This window comes from Rhipicephalus microplus, chromosome 1 (assembly GCF_043290135.1).
Source record: "Rhipicephalus microplus isolate Deutch F79 chromosome 1, USDA_Rmic, whole genome shotgun sequence".
In the NCBI taxonomy this organism is placed as follows: Eukaryota; Metazoa; Arthropoda; class Arachnida; order Ixodida; family Ixodidae; genus Rhipicephalus; species Rhipicephalus microplus.
In genome coordinates this window covers 48,716,839-48,733,191 of record NC_134700.1, presented here as the reverse complement: position 1 = coordinate 48,733,191, position 16,353 = coordinate 48,716,839, and the positions used below count along the sequence as shown (strand labels likewise).

Here is a 16,353-nt window from a genome sequence, read left to right as displayed (position 1 = left end):
GTTCTGACGCCGTTTCGAGCTCCCGCATTGCCAGCACTCCATCATCCACCATGTGCCACCAATTTTTCCAGCACCTTATTCCACCAAAATTGTTGATGGTAGAAACCACCATTTTTATGGTGGACGTTTTTTTAATGGGGATAGAACCAGCAGCCAAATTGTGACTGCCTCTCCCTTCAACGCGATTACCAGCCTCTTGCCTAATCACCTTGAAAAGGGAAGGAGTTGCAATGGAGCTGCTGGTTCCATATCAGCAATGAGTGGTCATTTTGCTCGCCACGAGGTGACCAAAAAGAGGCTGTGGTTGCGCTCACTCTTGCATGAACGCGCTGCGAGCAGCCGCTGGAGCGCACCGTGGCATGCGCTCCCATGTTCCCTGTCATGCAAATTGACACTGAACTAGGTAGAAGAAGTTAAAAATAATGAAAAACGTTCATGGTGTAAACTTCTGGCCAAAAAGCCTGGGATGGGCAAATGACCGTCCGGTTGGAAGATTCTCTGTGGAAATGGTGATGCAGAACAAGAAGACGTTCGTTATGCAGCGAAAGCCGTGATGAGAAGGGCCGATTATGATGCCGTAGTTTTTCGCCGCTGCCACCACTGCCGCCGCTGGTGTCCGTAACCATTATCGCGCAATGAAAATAAAACACACAAAAAATTGCGAATACGCAATGGAAATAGAAACCTGGCCTTCTGGGCATCAGATCAGTATTCCATGACTACGGCAATGCTTGGAACTTTGTGACCAACTTGCCATATGTGGATTTGATTCGCTAAGGCGTCGAATTAGCATTTGTAATAAAGCAATTTCACGCAATAGCATTAAGGAGCTTGTTTTGTAGAATTTCGGGCGTCGGCGTCATTTGTTGTGAGAGAAAAATTGTCATCTTGTGCGTGACCCAAAAACTGAGAAAAATGCGAGTATAACAAAAACGTTGGGTGGGGTTGAAGAACAAAGCTGGGTCTTTTGCGTGGCATGCAGATAATCTACCACACGGTCACGCCTATGCTTGAAAGTGTAGTGAAAATAACTTTCTCTGCTTGGAGTCGCAGTGAAAGCGATTTCCATGCTTTGCAAACATGTGCGTCTCTTGTATCCGCGCTTCGCAATACAACATATAATGTCGCTGTAATAATAGATGGTACAAGCTTACAGCGACATCGGGCGTCAGTACATTTGATTATCATAACGATTTTATGGTTAAAGGTGGCAACCTACTACGAACAGCATACACGTTACAGCGCCTCTTGCCTAAGGGCTTCGTAGTGAGTGCATTGCAAGTTCGAAAACATTTCACGCGCATAATTGACCCTATTTTAAAGCATACTCTTCCTTACACCAAACGCAGCCCTGCGCCAAAGCTTCACTGAAACAATCCACTTTCAAATTTATCGATTACATTGTAGTAATTCACAATGTAAACTTCTAGAGTAGCATTATGGAATGGAAGTATGCAGAAATTGGTTGAAGCGCACACAAGCAAGAGGAAATCACTATAGCGCTCAAATCCCAAAGGCGACGCTTGAGGGCCCCTTAGTTGTTTCTTTTTTTGTTGGAACAGTAAAGTAACAAGCAGACGTGACACAAGGAGTGGTCGTCACACAACGAGTAGAGGAAGGAGTGGCTCGTTCAATGCTCCAAGTCTTCACAGAAACCTCAGGGAGAGATTCATTCTCGTCAGCCACAGCATCAACAAAAGCCCATGATATCTTGTATACGTGTAGCAGGTACCACACGGTTCTGAAGAATGAGGTATAATTGTATAATAAGGAAACGTACACTACCATGACTATTCTTGCCGTAGTTGCTAGCATGCATGTGTTCTTTTAGTAGTTACCTCTAAAGTATTTGTTTAGAAGTCTCCAGAGAGGTCAATCTGCAGCTTTTGCTCTGACTGTGCGGCGCGTTCCACGTGGAGACTCAGTGGCGTAGGCAAGGGGGAGGGGGTTCAAACTCCCCCGAAATTTCCTTGCATTCATCATGCTCCATTGGTTTTCAGAAGTTCTTTCGGCACACGAGTAATATTCAGGTAGTGCAGAACTACAGCTGGGAATCGTTTCTTTGGCTGCTGTAGCTTTTTCGGCAGTTGTCGAGTGTGCACTGGGAGCAGCGTCACCTTTTGAGAAATAATCATCAAACGCTAACTCACAGCGTTTAGATGCCACCATCGATTTTAAAAGAAGGGCACTAATTCACACAGAAAACCAATTACCCACCAATATGTGTAGGCAGCGTATTTCAATGGGATGACTTCGCAGTTATAGGAAGCAACGTGCTCAGCAAAGTTTGGACAGTTGCACAGAATGCGAGAAACGAGAACCTTAGCGACGTCACATGTCAGCTGGTTAAGTTCCGCCTTAAACACTAACGCTCGTTTATCTCCTGGCGGAAAGACTCGTGGGTATGAATTTTTTCCGCTTCCTTTGAGGTGCTGCTAAGGTCGCGCTCATCCAGCAAGTTACTCTGCGCACGAAACCTCTCGCGTTTATGATTGCGCCCCTTCGAAACGCTGGTAGTTTCTGTTGCGTTGTGATTCTATACCACAAACATGAATGAACGCGAAGGAGTTGATGTCAGCAGTGAAATTCCTGCGACTGGAATCAGAATGCCTGAAACAAACCACCGACAGGCACGGGTGGTACACAGTACAGCGTGAGTCAACTCGTGTGTCAAGTACTGGCAGTTCTCGTCAAAGTTCACTCGCATGAGAAATTTATTATGATGAACTATGTTCTAAACCAGACCGGAGTTCATTCTTTCATCACTAGTGAATCAATCTCTCAAGATTTTCTGTGGTACTAGGTTGCTACTGTTCGCGCCGACGTAACTGCTGCAAACATGAATACACATACTGGTTATAACAGTGCATACATGGCATATCTAAGCTGCGCAGTTAAATTTGCTGTAGAGCTCCGAGTGTTTTGACGTAGAAGGAAATTCAATTCAATTCAATTCAATTTTATTTACCAGTTGATACATACTGGATGGTTGCGTTGGGTTAAAAGCTACATAAGTAGCTTGACGAGACCCAACGACCAGACTATACAGGGCAGTAACAGCAAGCAGACAAAAAAAAAACCAACAAGTAAAACAGAATACCATATCGTATGTACATATACAGCGATTTACATACATTTCCAGCATGAAGATTGCAGGAAAAAAAGTGAAAATAAATACATGTGCACAAAAAGTGCTAAAAAATAAATAAAGAAAGTGCTACATACAAAAAAATACGGCTATAGCATAAGCAATAAACATAAATAATAATAACACAGAATAATAAAACCGTACCAATGTAGCAATACTAGCTATTCGGGACAAAATAAAAGAAAAAACACTGGCCATATAACACAGCAAGAAATTCATGTAAGCAGAAGACTGTGTTAAAGAAACAACATAAGTTACGCACAATTCAATTACACAGAATGTCACAGTATGTGACATTACAAGTGAACGAAATATAAGCGGAAGTCTTTTTTACTGACCGTGTCAATGTCTTTATATTTATTTAAAGCAGATGGTAGGTTATATGCCAACGATTGATGTTTGTAGTGCGTCCTGAAATATGGAACTGACTATGTCTCAGGGTTCCTTGTGTTCACATTAATTCTACGACGTTCTAACAACGCCAACTGTTTTATATAGTTCTTGAGGGATTCAGAAGCATATCGCGCAGTATGTAATAAACGAAAAGTATAAAGGTTGTCAATTCTAATAATGTTGTACTTAGGAAACGCTTCTCTGGTGCTAGAATAATAATCTATGTTATCAATATAGCGAATAATCTTCTTCTGTAGCATCAGAATTTTACGTATGTTAGTTATAGTGGTTGTACTCCACACTAAGGCGCAATAATTTAAGTGGGCATGAAATAAAGCATTATAAATCTGTACTTTGGCCTTTGTAGGTAGCAAACTACGACATCGTGATAAGACACCTGTCACAGAGGAGAGCTTTTCACATAGGTAATTTCCATGCATGTCCCACCCTTAAGATCTGCCCCCTCGAAAATTTCTATAACGTTAACCTCGCTTTAAAATGCCAAAAATACTTCCGATGCAACAACCATAGTTTTTTGTTATTATGCAAGCTGACTATACCTAAAGCTATCTCATATAACATAAGGGAGAGAGACAGATGGCTCATACCTTTTTCGCGAACGAAATATGGGATGAGCAGTCTGTCATACCTTGTGCCACGCTTGCTCAACGAATTTGAAAGAAATGGCATTTGCATACAAAGATCTTCAAGAAGTGCAATAAAACGGTATGTGGGTGAGCACTTATCTTCAAAGTAGTAGTGCGCGTTACGTTAAGTTATTTTTTATCAAAAAATTTGCCTGTTATACAAGCTTCTCAGTTTGTTAAGATGTTTACATACATGATGCATAATGGTCTTTATTGCGCATACAAATTTTGTACATCTCATTTGTGCGAAATAACCTGTGTATTCCATTATTCTACATTATTTCCGCTTGCGTTATGCACTGTTTCATGATTTTTCTGCTAGATGTGATAACCGAAAATGTTTAATAGAAATGTGAAATTAGAGATGTTTAAATGCATGGTAGGTTGTTTTTGGCTGTCGAGAATTGGGGCAAGGACCTTTGTCAAGCTGCTGTATAGCAGCTTTTTGTTCTTGTCCTCGTGTTCATTATCTTGCTGTAATGAATGCCAAATAAATTGATTGATTGATTGATTGATTGATTGAAGTTGTGAAGAAAAGTGCACGCCAAGGATTTTGTGACTGTCAACTATTTCAATGTTTTGACCTTCAAAAGCAATAGTATTATTTAACGGAAGCAATTTGTTCTTGGAGCGAAAAATAATTACCTTAGTTTTCTTCGCGTTGATCCTAAGTTGATTTAGCTGAGACCAGGTAGATAACTTTCTTAGCAGTTCATTGCAATCCGTTGTCAACTTGCGCACGTCGTTCCCACACAATATGACAGTGCTGTCATCAGCGTATATAATAAATTCAGCATTAGTATTAAGGTTCACAATGTCATTAATGTAGATATTAAATAAAAGCGGCCCTAAAACGCTTCCTTGAGGCACGCAAAATTTGTTTATTACACAAGACGACCTGTGACCGTTCACGTAAACACACTGGTACCTGTCACTTAAGTAAGACCTAAACAGTGATAAGCAGCTACCACGTACTCCGTAGCATTCTAGTTTGTCTAATAAAATGTTATGACTTAGGCAGTCGAATGCCTTACTAAAATCTATAAATAACGCCAGCGCATAGGATTTCCTTTCTATGTTCCTTATTATCGTTTCCTTCATTGACAGAAGGGCTGTTTCCGTTGACCTGTGTTTCCTAAATCCGTGTTGCGCGTTAGTTATGATACCAAACTTATCGAAGAAATTGACCATGCGACAGTGTATAATTTTTTTAGCCCCTTCGAAAACACAGGTAACACCGAAATTGGCCGGTAGTTGTTGCGGTCATTAGGGCTTCCTGCTTTCAATATTGCCGAAACTCTGGCGTATTTCATTGCCTGTGCAAATACGCCCGATTGAAGCGTTAAATTGAATATGTGAGCAAGAGCAGGAGAAATAGAAGTTATACAATGCTTAATAGGGCCTAGTTGCAGGTTGTTTGTGTCTAACGCATTAGTATTTTTCAAGGATTGAAATGTAGCGCAGACTTCGTATTCATCAGTAGGCTGGAAGAAAATGCTTTTGACAATAGGACTTGAGTTTGTTTTATTCCCGACGTTGCAGCGCAGGTGGGGTAGGCAGCAGGAATAGCAGCGTTAATGAAATGTTGGTTAAAGTGATTAGCGAGGTCCTCGCCTTTCAACTCAGTACCGTCATGAAGTATACTGTTTGGAACACTTTGTTTGGTCCGACGACCAAGAACATCGTTTATTATTTTCCATGTCTTATCGGGCCGCTGCTGCGAGGCGGACAGAAAAAGTTGCTCGTAATAAGCTCGTTTGGCACGCTGTAGCTCACAATTTAATTGGTTTCGAAAAGCTTTAAATTCCTTTAATTGTATTTGCAAACGAGACTTCAAAAATGAATGATACAAGGAATTTTTACGCGAAATCATTTTTAAGTGTTATTTCGTTACCCATGGCTTTCTCGCTTTTTTTGGTGGTTTTACTTGTTTCATAGGACAATGCCTTTCGTATATTTTTATAAATTTCTCTATGAACTCATTGTATGCCTCATTGGCGGACGTTAATGCCAAGACAGAATACCAGTCTTGGGCCATTATCTCAGTTTTAAAGGCAACCAGCCCACTATCTGTTATTCGCTGAACAGTGAATGTCTCTACCTCACGGTTTCGAATTCATCTTTGATTTTCATATAGCGCATAAACAGGGAGGTGGTCACTAATGTCCGAAGCAACAGTACCAGTGGTGTAAATCTTTGTCTCTGCATTTATTATTAAATGGTCAAGGCAAGACAATGTGCCGCATGTAATGCGAGTTGGTGTAGTAATTAAATTTTTGAAACCACTCGAAGCAATGGCGGCGACAATCATTCAAATAACGAAAGATACTTTGCCACAACGCTACAGTTTCAGGGGGCGTTTTCTAGTACATAAACCCAGCGAACAAGCTACTTTTAAGTGAGTAGCTATAAGGTCCGTTCGGTTTGCCTTGCACTGTATGAACCAGTTCCTGGCAAATAAGATGACAGTGCCACTAGAGCTGAACTCATGCACTACCAGTTCAGCGAGTGCTCGCGTAGTGTGACACAAGCTCGACATGAACGCCCAAGTGCAGGTAGTTCATCCAGGGTACCAGCGATAGCGTGCCGGCGGCGCCGTGTTTCTCACTTGTTTGTTGTGTGTTTGCGTGTGAAAGCGTTGGTATGCAAGCTGGAACTTTCGTCCAAAAAGCCATATATTTGTCACAACATGTGCAGCTGTTGAGCAAAGGCTTATAGAACTGATAACAGTTCCAAGATGCATCGTCGTAGTTGTTACAATGAAATTGATAGGTTGCAACGCAACAGAATCTCGAGGTTCCGCGAAGAAGTCGTGAGCCAGTACCTTGATTCTTTTTCCAACGTGACAACTGGGCGACGATCGGTCAGTGATGAAAAAACGCACTTGGTAGTTTTGTGATACTTGGGTGGACAGCCTCTTGGCCGAACGGTTCGACACAATCTGTACACAAAGGTGACCTGCTTATTTTATAGAGCAACAAGAGTATATATATATATATATATATATATATATATATATATATATATATATATATATATATATATATATATATATATATATATATATATATATATATATATATATATATATATATTGCTACGTGCCAGTGCATGGAGCTGAAGACGAAGCAGATAGACTGGCACGAGCTAATCTGTGTGGCTGGTGCTGCTCGCCTAACCGGCTGTAACTACATCGGTGATCGATGACTACCCTCTGAGTCAGTCTCCTTCCCGTAACATATTTGGTGGAGTTGTGCGATCCCCGTCCTCGCCACGAAACTCCGAAGCGGGTGCTCCCTCGCGGCTAACAACATGACCACTCAAGACTCGGCTACATTTTCTCCGGTCGCTCCCCCTTCTGCCCGACCTGTCAACCCAGCGCCCGCAACAACTTTCGTGACGCTTCCCGCGCTCAAAGACCCCGGCGTGTTCTCGGGCAGCGAGGGTTCCGACGTCGACCAGTGGCTACGCCTCCTCTACGAACGCGTCAGCGCCACTTACAGGTGGGATCCCAGTCTTATGCTCGCAAACGTCATCTTTTATCTCGACGGAACCCCTCGTGTTCGGTTTGATAACCACGAGCATGACATAACAAGCTGGATAGCTTCAAGGCAAAGATCCGTGAGCTTTTTGGCAACATCTCTGGTCATCGTGAAGCTGCGAAAAATGAGTTGTCGACTCACGCACAATCTTCCACGGAGCCCTACATCGGTTATATTCAGGCTGTCCTTTCACTATGCCGCCAAGCTGACGAAAATATGTCTGAACCTGAAAAAGTTGCCCATATCCTAAAGGGTATCGCCGAAGATGCGTTCAACTTGTTGGTATTTAACAATGTGTCATCTGTTGATGCGATCATTCAAGAATGCCGCCGGTTCCAACAAGCTAAAAGCAGATGCATCTCCAATCAGTTCCAGCGCCTCCCGAACACCACTGCGACGTCCTCGTGTCTCGACACATATCATTCACCAGACACTTGTGACAACTTGACGCGAATCGTCAGGCGGGAGCTTGAAGCGGCTGCTCCAGCTAAGGTGGGACCAACGTCCCCTGACCCCTCTCCGCCAATTACGTTGCCTCTCATTCAAGCAGTCGTCCGGCAGGAAATCGCCGGCTTGGAAATTCACTCCATCTCACCACCTCCCCACACCGACTACCAGCCTCGATACACGCCTGCACGTCCCTTCCAGACCGGCTCTCCCTCAACGTTCCGTAATCCGTCCGCATGGCGAACACACGATCACAAGCCGATATGCTTCTCGTGTCACAGAATCGGGCACATTTCTTGCCATTGCAGAAGTCGCCGGGGTCCTCCTGCACAACCGTCCTCTCGTTCCTTCTATGCACGTCCTGCCTATCGCCATGAGACCAGCCGCGACTATTTTGTCCAGGAACCTGCTTCTGAACACCGCTACTCCCGCTCTCCATCTTCCCAACGTCGCCAGTCTCGTTCTCCACAGCCCCGCCGACCATCTTCCCCTGCCTTCCCACGAGGTTCTCCGACGGAAAACTAAGCGTTGCAGCCCCCGGAGGTGGTGCTGCATCGCTCGGACTGACCAAAAATCCTCTTTTGACGATACCGACAAAACGTAACCTCATAGACGTGTGAGTAGACGGCGTACATGTCACTGCTCTTGTCGACACCGGCGCCCAATTTTCCGTGATGACGAGTGATTTTCGCCGCAAGCTCAAGAACGTTCTCACACCTGCGACCACTCAGTTCATCCGTGTTGCGGATGGTGAAATAGCATCTATTGTTGGAATGTGCTCCGCTCGTGTGAGCATTGCGGATTGACACACAGTTGTTCTCTTCACCGTCCTTGATAAATGCCCCCACGACGTAATCTTAGGCCTCGACTTCCCGTCCGCGCATTCTGCCCTCAAAGACTGTTCGACCAGTACGCTCCGTCTACACTTGCCCGCAACAGTACCTCTTACACAACGGCCGAGTCGCCTCTGCCCAACGGGACACGCGCGCCTCCCTTCACAGACACTGACCTACATAGAGCTCGTCTCAATACCACCAGTTCCCGACGGTGACTATGTTCTGACCCCTATCACCGATGTTCTCATAAGCCATGGCATTACATTACCGCACACCATTCTGTCTGTCGCAGGAAATTCTACGTGCCTCCCAGTTATCAACTTTAGCTTGACACCTCAAGTTTTGCCACAAGGGATCTCTTTGGCGTTGCTCTTCACCTTAGAAGACAATGCGGTAGATTTTTTCGCGATGGCCGCCCCTTCTGACCCCCACGCTCAACATCAGTCTGCCACTTGCTCCGACAGCGCTATTACTTCGATGATCGCTTCCAACTTAACGCCACAGCAGACCGATGAGCTCCACCGGGTTCTGCTGTCCTACATCGACGTTTTTGACATCAGCGGCCGTCCGTTGGGGAAAGCTACCGGTATGAGCCACCGCATAAACACTGGTAATGAGCATCCTATTCATAGGCGTCCATATCGGGGGTCGGCGGCCGAGCGTCACATCATCCAAAGTGAGGTCGACAAAATGCTCGCCAAGGACATCATTGAGCCATCCTGCAGTCCTTGGGCTTCCCTGTAGTGCTAGTCCCCAAGAAAGACGGTGCATGGCGTTTCTGTGTGGATTACGCGGATGACAGCAGCATTTTCTTTACAGGTAACGACATGACTGCCATGACCACACTTATAAACATTACGCTAGAAAGCCTAAACACATGGAGTGAACGAAATTCATTACTTATTAATGCAACAAAGAGAAAAGCTGAAGTTTTTCATTCGCGGAGAGTGATTTCCTTTGACAATAGATTACGTTTAGGTAGCGCGGCTGTTGAAATCGTGGAAACCGTTAAAACAATAGGAGTACTTTTTAATTGCACAATGTCGTGGGATCCTCAGATTAATAATCTAATTACCAACCTATCAAAACGTGTGGGCATACTTGCACGAATGCGTTATTTTCTTCCAGTTTCTGTTAAACTAACACTTTATGACAGCTTGTTTTTGTCGCATGTAAATTATTGTCTTTTGGTAGTAGCAAGTACGACAGCAACCAACGTAAATAATATATACAGACTCAAAAAAAAGCGATCAGGTTTATAGCAAATGTCGGCTGCTATGCACACACAGATGAACTGTTTCAGCGCTATAATATTGTCCCAATTCACAAACTTTACAAGTATTCCCTAGCAATAAGATATAAGCAATCTCTTTTTCATAACAATCGTGCCATCTTAGATATTTTTGAACTAGAAACGCATGCTAATCCGTACCCTACTCGTCACCAACAACATTGGAACCTTCCATTCTGTAGAACAAATTTTGGGCGACAAATGTTATGTTTTAGTGTTCCTTTGTTATTAAATAAATTACTGGAGGCAAAAATAATCCTTGAGAATTGCAGTGCACGTGACATTAGGGAAGTGCTTTTATCGTGAAAATCGAGAAAATGGTGGTCCAGGCATTCATGGAACTGTCTATATATGTATATGTGTGTGTATATATGTGTATATATGTGTGTATATTTATGTACGTATATATATATATATATATATATATATATGTATGTATGTATGTATGTATGTGTATATGTGTGTATGTATGTGTATATATATGTGTCTGTATATGAATCTGCCTATATGTGTGTATATTTATGTGTATGTGTGTACACGCAATTTCTATGCATAATATTGTTGTCATATATATAGTATTTTGTATTCCGTCATATTTTGCATTGTACTTCGGAATTTGTGCAGAACTACAAACCCACATTAGTCTCTGTACATAGCATTACTGTACGTGCATCTTCCGACTTGTACTGCGCTAAACATCTCATGGCCTATGTTCGTTGCCTATATGTTCATGGCTTATGTTTCTTTACTTATGTCCACGTTGCTTGCCATGTATTAGGGAGGTTCGGGTTCTCCTCAAGTGACAAAACGTCACTTTTCTCCCGAGCCTGCCCTCATCCTTGGGATGAAATAAAATTGAATTGAATTGAATTATTGACACCGAAACAAAATTACCAAAAAAGACGTCTACCCTCTGCCACGAATAGATGATGCGCTTGGATGCCTCTATGGGTCTCACTATTTTTCCTCCATAGATCTTCGTTCCGACTACTGGCAGATAGAGGTAGATGAAATGGACCGTGAAAAAACGGCATTCATCACCTCCGATGGCCTATATCAGTTCAAGGTCATGCCCTTCGGTCTTTGTAACGCTCCAGCCACCTTCAAACGAATGATGGATCCCTGCTCAGAGGATTCAAATGGTCCACCTGTTTGTGCTACTTGGACGACGTCATCGTCTTTTCACCAACATTTGAAACTCACATAGAGCGCCTCTCAGCCATCCTGGGAATCTTCCGTCGTGCTGGCCTGCAGCTCAACTCGTCCAAATATCACTTTGGACGCCATCAAATCACAGTGCTTGGCCATTTAGTAGACGCTAACGGTGTACAACCAGACCCGGCAAAAATCAGCGCCGTCAAAAACTTTCCTGTACCCCGATCTGCGAAGGATGTACGCAGCTTTATCGGACTATGCTCCTACTTCCGACGCTTCGTGAAAAATTTCGCGCACATAGCGAGGCCGCTTACGCAGCTCCTCAAGAAAGAAGTCCCGTTCTCATGGGGCTCCGAAGAGGCTTCTGCGTTCTCGACACTTGTCGCTCTTTTCACTACCCCTCCGATTCTGGCACACTTCAACCCTGCTGCCCCTACGGAAATCCATACAGATGCAAGTGGGCATGGCATTGGTGCAGTGCTGGCTCAGAAGCAACATGGCCATGATTGCGTTATTGCATATGCCAGCCGCCTCCTATCCGCCCCTGAACGTAACTATTCGATAACAGAACGTGAGTGCTTGGCTCTTGTATGGGCGGTGGCGAAATTTCGACCTTATCTATACGGACGCCCATTTTCGGTAGTTACCGACCACCACACTCTCTGCTGGCTGAACTCTCTGAAAGATCCATCAGGCCGCCTTGGTCGCTGGGCTTTGCGCCTGCAAGAGTTTTCCTATTCGGTGGTCTACAAATCTGGCCACCTACACCGTGATGCCGATTGCCTCTCCCGGTACCCTGTCGACGATCCTGAGGACACTCACGAGCCCACGGATAACTCTATCTTGTCAGTGTCCGACTTCCTTAATATTGGGGAAGAACAGAAGCGTGATCCAGAGCTGCTTGACATCATCAGCCGTATGGAATCCTCCACAAACGATGCTTCCGTCCGCTACTTTGTCATTCAAAAGGGTGTGCTATACCGTCGCAATTTCCGACTAGACGGGCCCGACCTTCTCATTGTTGTGCCTAAGCATTTGCGCCACTGTGTTCTCACCGAACTTCACGACGCTCCCACGGCTGGACACCTTGGCGTATCCCGCACGTACGAGCGCGTCCGGCGCCGTTTTTTCTGGCCAAACCTTGCTCGTTCGGTACGCCGATACGTCGCCACATGTGTCCTATGCCAACGTCGTAAGACACCGTCGCTGCTACCCGCTGGCCACCTTCAACCAATTGACATACCCGCGGAACCATTTTACCGTGTTGGGTTAGACTTGCTTGGTCGTTTTCCCACATCAACATTGGGAAAGAAATGGATAGCCGTTATGACAGACTACGCTACACGCTACGCTATTACGCGAGCTCTACCGACCAGCTGTGCAACCGACGTCGCTGACTTCTTGTTATGGGACGTTATATTGATTCACGGTGCTCCGAGACAGCTTCTCACAGACCATGGCCGTACATTTCTATCCCAAGTCATCGCCGACATTCTGCGTTCTTGTTCCAAGTAACACACACTGACAACCGCTTACCACCCTCAAACAAACGGCCTCACAGAACGATTTAACCGCAGTTTAACAAATATGCTCGCTATGTACGTGTCGCCCGATCACCGAGACTGGGACCTTGCCTTACACTACGCAACTTTCGCGTATAATTCCTCCTGTCACGACACAGCGGGCTTTTCGCCGTTCTACTTATTGTACAAAAGAGAGCCGACTTTACTACTGGACACAGTCATCTCGGCTCACACCTCGTCCACAAGCGAGTATGCCCGCGACGCGATTGCGCGAGCCGATCATGCCCGTCAGCTCGCTCGCGCTCGGCTGATGGCGTCACAGACCAACCAATGCCGTCGGTACGATGGGGAACATAGAGACGTACATTTCGCTCCCGGTACCCTCGTTTTACTCTGGTCCCCTCATCGTCGGCTGGGCCTATCCGAAAAACTTCTGTCTCATTACACGGGACCCTACCGTATATTGCGTCAAGTAACACCTGTCACCTACGAGATCAGCCCCATCTGTCCATCATTATCTACTATGCGGCCCAGTGATATCGTACACGTCTCGCGGATCAAGCCCTACAATAATGCGTCAGATAACGACCTTTAAAGCACCGGGACGGTGCCTCCGCCGCCGGGGGCCATGCTACGTGCCAGTGCATGGACCTGAAGAAGACGAAGCAGATAGACTGGCACGAGCTAATCTGTGTGGCTGGCGCTACTCGCCTAACCGGCTGTAAATACATCGGTGATCGGTGACTACCCCTCTGAGTCAGTCTCCTTCCCGTAACAATATATATATATATATATATATATATATATATATATATAGAATTGTGTATATATATATATATATTTATATTTATATATACCTAACTTTTTGTGAGCAGAAATTGAGCCTACGACTCTCCGAATTACGCGTTAGATAATTTAAAGTGGTTCTAATAACTTCCCCTACACATTCCTTTGCATTATTGTCTGTTAGATCTCATGATACTGTGTCAAAACACGGAAATACGGGCCTTTATGTACACACTTCTTTCATATATATATATGTATATATATATATATATACGACCGAGTTATGTGACAACAATGTTTTTAATATGTTTACACATCGCAAAACCACTGTCGATGTAGGGAAGTCGAGTGCACATGACGTGCCTTCGTTTGAGCGAGCACAGGTGCCTATTTGTCGATGATAGATAGTATAAAAAATAAGCAGTAATGGATGTCAGAACTGCATGTCGGAGACTGCCAGAAGACAAGCGCGTTGGAGTGCTATCGGGATTCGCCACCCGTGGAGAGGCTAACATAAAAAGACCGGCTGGTTTTATGGTCGATAGACATGGAAGCTTACAGTTCGGCGCACAAGCTGGAGCAATCGTCAAGTCGTTTGATTATGCAAAATGAAAAGAAGTAAAAACAACAGAAATGCCAGGATCAGCCCTAAATTGAGAACAAAAAATATTTTCACACATCATGTTCCGATTATGTGTTCACTGTTGAATAAGTTCCCATATTATAAGAACGTCGGGACGGAAAAAGACGCAAACACTCAAAAGCGCAGGAACGCAAGCAGTTGTGTTCACAATTTGCAGCATTTCATCGCGATTTTCGTCTCACTGTTTTCATATTATTCACTTCATAACTGCTCGCTCAATTGCCAACATTTAAGCTACAGTCACTGAAATTTCAAAGAGGCTCGAGTCCAATGGTATGAGATCGCACACATGCGAAGTATATTTCGTGGCTGTTGCATCTGATACAGCATTGTATGAATACTACGACGTGTTTGGATGAAGTGAGAAGTCTATCTTATTTTGTGTTGAAAGAATAGTGGCAACTGCAGTTGATGAGGACAAATATTCTAAATGAAGTTATCAAATTTGAAGCAACCGTTTCTGAAGCGACAAAGTCACAGGTACTATAATTAATTTAAAAGCATTTGAAAATTGTAGCTTTTCCAGATCTATTATTTGTGATCTTGGAGGATCCGAGTAAAATGCGCTCACCATTCCTACTATCGTGAAAACTGTCCCCCTCCCTGGTGGCGCCTGGTTCTGGAACTAGACCTGTCACGCCGATTTTGCAGCACGCGGCGGGCCGTACCCGTGCGCTCTTTCATCCAGTAGTCGTATATATATATATATATATATATATATATATATATATATATATATATATATATATATATATATATATATATATATAAATAAGGGAAACAAGTGTATACCTAAGGGCTCGTTTTTCCGTGTTTTAACACAATAATAATGAGATCTAACAGATAGTAATGCCAAGGAATGTACAGGGGAAGTTATTAGAACCAATGGAATGTAAATAAGAAGAAAGAAAAGTGGATGAAAAAATAACCAGCCGGGAGCAGGAATCGAACCTACGACCTTCGAATAACGCGTTCGATGCTCTAACCACTGAGCTACCACAGCTGCCTGGATGGAGAGAAGGCCGCTGTGGTAGCTAAGTGGTTAGAGCATCGAACGCGCTATTCGAAGGTCGTAGGTTCGATTCCTGCTCACGGCTGGTTCCGCTGTGGTAGCTCAGTGGTTAGAGAATCGAACGCGTTATTCGAAGGTCGTAGGTTCGATTCCTGCTCACGGCTGGTTATTTTTTCATCCACTTTTCTTTCTCCTTATTTACGTTCCATTGGTTCTAATAACTTCCCCTGTACATTCATTGGCATTACTCTCTGTTAAATGTCATTATATATATATATATATATATATATATATATATATATATATATATATATATATATATATATATATATTAGTCTTTTGCAGTGCAATAAAATAAGCAATTGTTTGGGACAGCTTCGGGTACGTGATGGTTGCAACTACGCATACATTCCTGTGTTTCAACTTGTACAAGTTTTTCATGGAATTTAGGTTTGCAACAATAAGTTGCAGTTAGTACGACATGAATAATGTATATGAGAGCAGACATGTTTCACAATGAAGGAATGGTATCAGGTCAAAAAACGTATTGAAGCTCTCGAACCTCGCTTTTATGATCAAGCAATTCTAAATATTCTTTGTGAAAACAACACGCATGCCATCTATATTACTCACAATAATGCATAGTTAGGAGTCACAGCAAGAAATTGCGATAGAAATACCTTATTTACCTTGCATATTGGTGGACCTACCTGCTGATTATTGGAAGGTTTTGATATGCTCCCTTCGTTTAACAAGACTTCAGTTCTTCTTGTTTACCACCATCTGTGATTGCTTTGAAGGGTCATTTACCGTATTGTTATGCGCAGTGCGATGTTTAAGAAAGTATCTTCAAAAAAAGGACTTATGTGAATGCAACTCACACACATTTATATGCTTAAATTCAAAATTGAAGTTGTACTAATTTATTGC

At 43.7% G+C, this 16,353-nt stretch overlaps 1 protein-coding gene across 1 annotated transcript in view; it reads right to left on the bottom strand.

Moving 5' to 3' along the window:
- The window catches only part of LOC142765565 (indolethylamine N-methyltransferase-like), a 333,220-nt gene that overhangs the window by 209,149 nt on the left and 107,718 nt on the right, over nucleotides 1-16,353 (bottom strand). The window lies entirely within an intron of this gene.